The sequence below is a fragment of the Durio zibethinus genome, unplaced genomic scaffold (genome assembly GCF_047325235.1).
Source record: "Durio zibethinus cultivar Kanyao isolate XHJ-2024 unplaced genomic scaffold, ASM4732523v1 HiC_scaffold_377, whole genome shotgun sequence".
NCBI classification, from domain to species: domain Eukaryota; kingdom Viridiplantae; phylum Streptophyta; class Magnoliopsida; order Malvales; family Malvaceae; genus Durio; species Durio zibethinus.
The window spans coordinates 110001-115000 of NW_028323000.1; positions in this window are offsets into that span (position 1 = coordinate 110001).

Below are 5000 nucleotides of genomic sequence, written 5' to 3' on the forward strand. Positions count from 1 at the left end.
GCTTCTGCTCGCACCACCCCAGGGAGCCGTTGCCCGATTCAGGGACTTGGTCTGGGGTCTAGGGCAGCATCCGCCGCGTGCACGCGCTGGAGCTCGGCTCCCTTTTTTTGCATGCAAGCCAACCGATCGAGGCCATGGGCGCCTGCCGGTCACCGGAGCAACCAGTCGCCGGACAAAAATCGCCGGAAGGCATGCACGCCCTGTATTTCGTTCGAGGGACGTTGGCCGGGGTGCACGCAATGGGAGGCCCATCGCGCACACCTACTCCCCCCGTGGGGGGGGAGAGGGGGTGCCGGACCACCACCCCCTAAAGAGCATTAGAGATTTTACAGATATGCTACCAGTAGACGTTAAAATGTCTGAAACGGGGACACTTTTTCCAAACAAGCAAATCCCACACCGAGGGTGCGCAGGTGCCGATGGTGGTCGAGGCATGTGCCCGCAACAAGGGCCAACGTGAGCCGATGGTGGTCGAGGCAACCGCCCGCACCAGCTCGAGGCATGTGCCCACACCAAGGCCCGGCATGTATCGATGGTGTTCGACGTAGGGGCAATCTTCTGCTGATGGTGGTCGAGGCAAGAGCCCGCACCAAGGGCCAGCGTGTGCCCATGGTGCTCGAGGCAACCGTCCGCACCAGGGCCCAGCGTGTGCCGATGGTGGTCGAGGCAACCGCCCGCACCAGGGCCCAGCGTGTGCCGATGGTGCTCGAGGCAACCGCCCGCACCAAGGGCCGGCTTGTGCCGATGGTGTTCGAGGCAACCGCCCGCACCAGGGCCCAGCGTGTGCCGATGGTGGTCGAGGCAACCGCCAGCACCAGGGCCCAGCGTGTGCCGATGGTGGTCGAGGCAACCGCCCGCACCAGGGCCCAGCGTGTGCCGATGGTGGTCGAGGCAACCGCCCGCACCAAGGCCGAGCGTGTGCCGATGGTGGTCGAGGCAAGCGCCCGCACCAGGGCCCAGCGTGTGCCGATGGTGGTCGAGGCAAGCGCCCTCACCAAGGCCGAGCGTGTGCCGATGGTGGTCGAGGCAACCGCCCGCACCAGGGCCCAGCGTGTGCCGATGGTGGTCGAGGCAAGCGCCCGCACCAAGGCCGAGCGTGTGCCGATGGTGGTCGAGGCAAGCGCCCGCACCAGGGCCCAGCGTGTGCCGATGGTGGTCGAGGCAAGCGCCCTCACCAAGGCCGAGCGTGTGCCGATGGTGGTCGAGGCAACCGGCCGCACCAAGGGCCGGCGTGTGCCGATGGTGTTCGAGGCAACCGCCCGCACCAGGGCCCAGCGTGTGCCGATGGTGGTCGAGCCAGGAGCCCGCACCAAGGGCCGGCTTGTGCCGATGGTGTTCGGGGCAAGCGCCCGCACCAGGGCCCAGCGTGTGCCGATGGTGCTGGGGGCAAGCGCCCGCCCCAGGGCCCAGCGTGTGTCGATGGTTATCGGGGCAACCGGCCGCACCAGGGCCCAGGGTCTGCCGATGGTGCTCGAGGCAACCGCCCGCACCAAGGCTCAGCATGTGCCGATTGTGATCGAGGCAACAACCCACACCAGGGCCCAGCTTGTGCCGATGGCGGTCGAGGCAAGTGCCCGTACCGAAGGGCAGCCTATGCCGATGATGGTCGATGCATGTGCCATCACCATGCGTCATCATGTGCCATTGATGGTCGAGGCCTTGGCCGAAGTTCGATTTTGAGCCACGGTGCCCATGCTTGGCTCCAGCATGTGCTGGTGCCGCATTTTTTTCACTCGGGACAGCATCGCCGGAGCATCGCCGGAGCATCGCCGGAGTACCGCCGGAGAACCTGACCGGCGGCATTGGGGTTCCGGCGATTGGGAGGGGGGCCGGGGGGGTGTGCGCAAATGATGTGCGATGGGTGCTGGTACTTGGCCTTGTGTTGGCCCCCTATCCCTCATCAAACCTCTGAGAATTCACACCCCCTTAAAGAGCATTTGAGATTTTACAGGTTTGCTACCAGTAGCCGTTAAAGTGTCTGAAATGGGGACACTTTTTTCAAACGGTCACAAAATCTTCTCTACTTCGAGTTTTTAGCTGAATTTTTTTGTGCATGCCAACAAAAATAGAAGGATCATGCCTACAAAATTTGGTGCCAAAAATCCTTATAAAAAAATTTTAAAAAATCCCGAACCGCAAAAAGTTTCGAAAATCGTGAAAAATAGAAAACGAGTCATCTTCCAACGAAACTTCACGTGAAGGCTTAGGGGACCATTGTATGAATTTACAAGCCATAAAAATGGCATTGGCACGACAGAAATTTGAAGATGTGCCTAAACCCACCAGGGCCCAGCGTGTGCCGATGGTGGTCGAGGCAACCGCCCGCACCAGGGCCCAGCGTGTGCCGATGGTGCTCGAGGCAACCTGTCGCACCAGGGCCCAGCGTGTGCCGATGGTGATCGAGGCAACCTGCCGCACCAGGGCCCAGCGTGTGTCCATGGTGGTCGAGGCAAGCGCCCGCACCAGCGCCCAGCGTGTGCCGATGGTGCTCGAGGCAAGCGCCCGCACCAGGGCCCAGCGTGTGCCGATGGTGCTCGAGGCAAGCGCCCGCACCAGGGCCCAGCGTGTGCCGATGGTGGTCGAGGCAACCGCCCGCACCAGGGCCGATAGTGTGCCGATGGTGCTCGAGGCAACCTGTCGCACCAGGGCCCAGCGTGTGCCGATGGTGATCGAGGCAACCTGCCGCACCAGGGCCCAGCGTGTGTCCATGGTGGTCGAGGCAAGCGCCCGCACCAGCGCCCAGCGTGTGCCGATGGTGCTCGAGGCAACCTGCCGCACCAGGGCCCAGCGTGTGCCGATGGTGCTCGAGGCAACCTGCCGCACCAGGGCCCAGCGTGTGCCGATGGTGCTCGAGGCAACCTGCCGCACCAGGGCCCAGCGTGTGCCGATGGTGCTCGAGGCAACCGACCGCACCAGGGCGGAGCGTGTGCCGATGGTGGTCGAGGCAGGCGCCCGCACCAGGGCCCAGCGTGTGCCGATGGTGCTCGTGGCAACCGACCGCACCAGGGCCGACCGTGTGCCGATGGTGCTCGAGGCAAGCGGCCGCACCAGGGCCCAGCGTGTGCCGATGGTGGTCGAGGCAACCGCCCGCACCAGGGCCCAGCGTGTGCCGATGGTGCTCGAGGCAAGCGCCCGCACCAGGGCCGAGCGTGTGCCGATGGTGGTCGAGGCAAGCGCCCGCACCAGGGCCCAGCGTGTGCCGATGGTGCTCGAGGCAACCGACCGCACCAGGGCGGAGCGTGTGCCGATGGTGGTCGAGGCAAGCGCCCGCACCAGGGCCCAGCGTGTGCCGATGGTGGGCGAGGCAACCTGCCGCACCAGGGCCCAGCGTGTGCCGATGGTGATCGAGGCAACCGACCGCACCAGGGCCGAGCGTGTGCCGATGGTGCTCGAGGCAAGCTGCCGCACCAGGGCCCAGCGTGTGCCGATGGTGCTCGAGGCAACCTGCCGCACCAGGGCCCAGCGTGTGCCGATGGTGCTCGAGGCAACCTGCCGCACCAGGGCCCAGCGTGTGCCGATGGTGGTCGAGGCAACCTGCCGCACCAGGGCCCAGCGTGTGCCGATGGTGGTCGAGGCAACCTGCCGCACCAGGGCCCAGCGTGGGCCCAGCGTGTGCCGATGGTGGTCGAGGCAACCTGCCGCACCAGGGCCCAGCGTGTGCCGATGGTGCTCGAGGCAACCGACCGCACCAGGGCGGAGCGTGTGCCGATGGTGGTCGAGGCAAGCGCCCGCACCAGGGCCCAGCGTGTGCCGATGGTGGTCGAGGCAACCTGCCGCACCAGGGCCCAGCGTGTGCCGATGGTGCTCGAGGCAACCGACCGCACCAGGGCCGAGCGTGCTCGAGGCAAGCTGCCGCACCAGGGCCCAGTGTGTGCCGATGGTGCTCGAGGCAACCGCCCGCACCAAGGCCCAGCGTGTGCCGATGGTGATCGAGGCAACCGACCGCACCAGGGCCCAGCGTGTGCCGATGGTGGTCGAGGCAACCTGCCGCACCAGGGCCCAGCGTGTGCCGATGGTGGTCGAGGCAACCTGCCGCACCAGGGCCCAGCGTGTGCCGATGGTGGTCGAGGCAACCTGCCGCACCAGGGCCCAGCGTGTGCCGATGGTGGTCGAGGCAAGTGCCCGCACCAGGGCCCAGCATGTGCCGATGGTGCTCGAGGCAACCGACCGCACCAGGGCCCAGCGTGTGCCGATGGTGCTCGAGGCAACCTGCCGCACCAGGGCCCAGCGTGTGCCGATGGTGGTCGAGGCAACCTGTCGCACAGGGCCCAGCTTTTGCCGATGGTGATCGAGGCAACCGGCCGCTCCAGGGCCCAGCGTGTGCCGATGGTTATCGGGGCAACCGGCCGCACCAGGGCCCAGGGTCTGCCGATGGTGCTCGAGGCAACCGCCCGCACCAAGGCTCAGCATGTGCCGCTGGTGATCGAGGCAACAACCCACACCAGGGCCCAGCTTGTGCCGATGGCGGTCGAGGCAAGTGCCCGTACCGAAGGGCAGCCTATGCCGATGATGGTCGATGCATGTGCCATCACCATGCGTCATCATGTGCCATTGATGGTCGAGGCCTTGGCCGAAGTTCGATTTTGAGCCACGGTGCCCATGCTTGGCTCCAGCATGTGCTGGTGCCGCATTTTTTTCACTCGGGACAGCATCGCCGGAGCATCGCCGGAGTACCGCCGGAGAACCTGACCGGCGGCATTGGGGTTCCGGCGATTGGGAGGGGGGCCGGGGGGGTGTGCGCACATGACGTGCGATGGGTGCTGGTGCTTGGCCCTTGTGTTGGCCCCCTATCCCTCATCAAACCTCTGAGAACTCACACCCCCTTAAAGAGCGTTTGAGATTTTACAGGTTTGCTGCCAGTAGCCGTTGAAGTGTCTGAAACGGGGACACTTTTTTCAAACGGTCGCGAAATCTTCTCCGCTTCGAGTTTTTAGCTGAATTTTTTTGTGCATGCCAACAAAAATAGAAGGATCACGTCCACAAAATTTGGGGCCAAAACT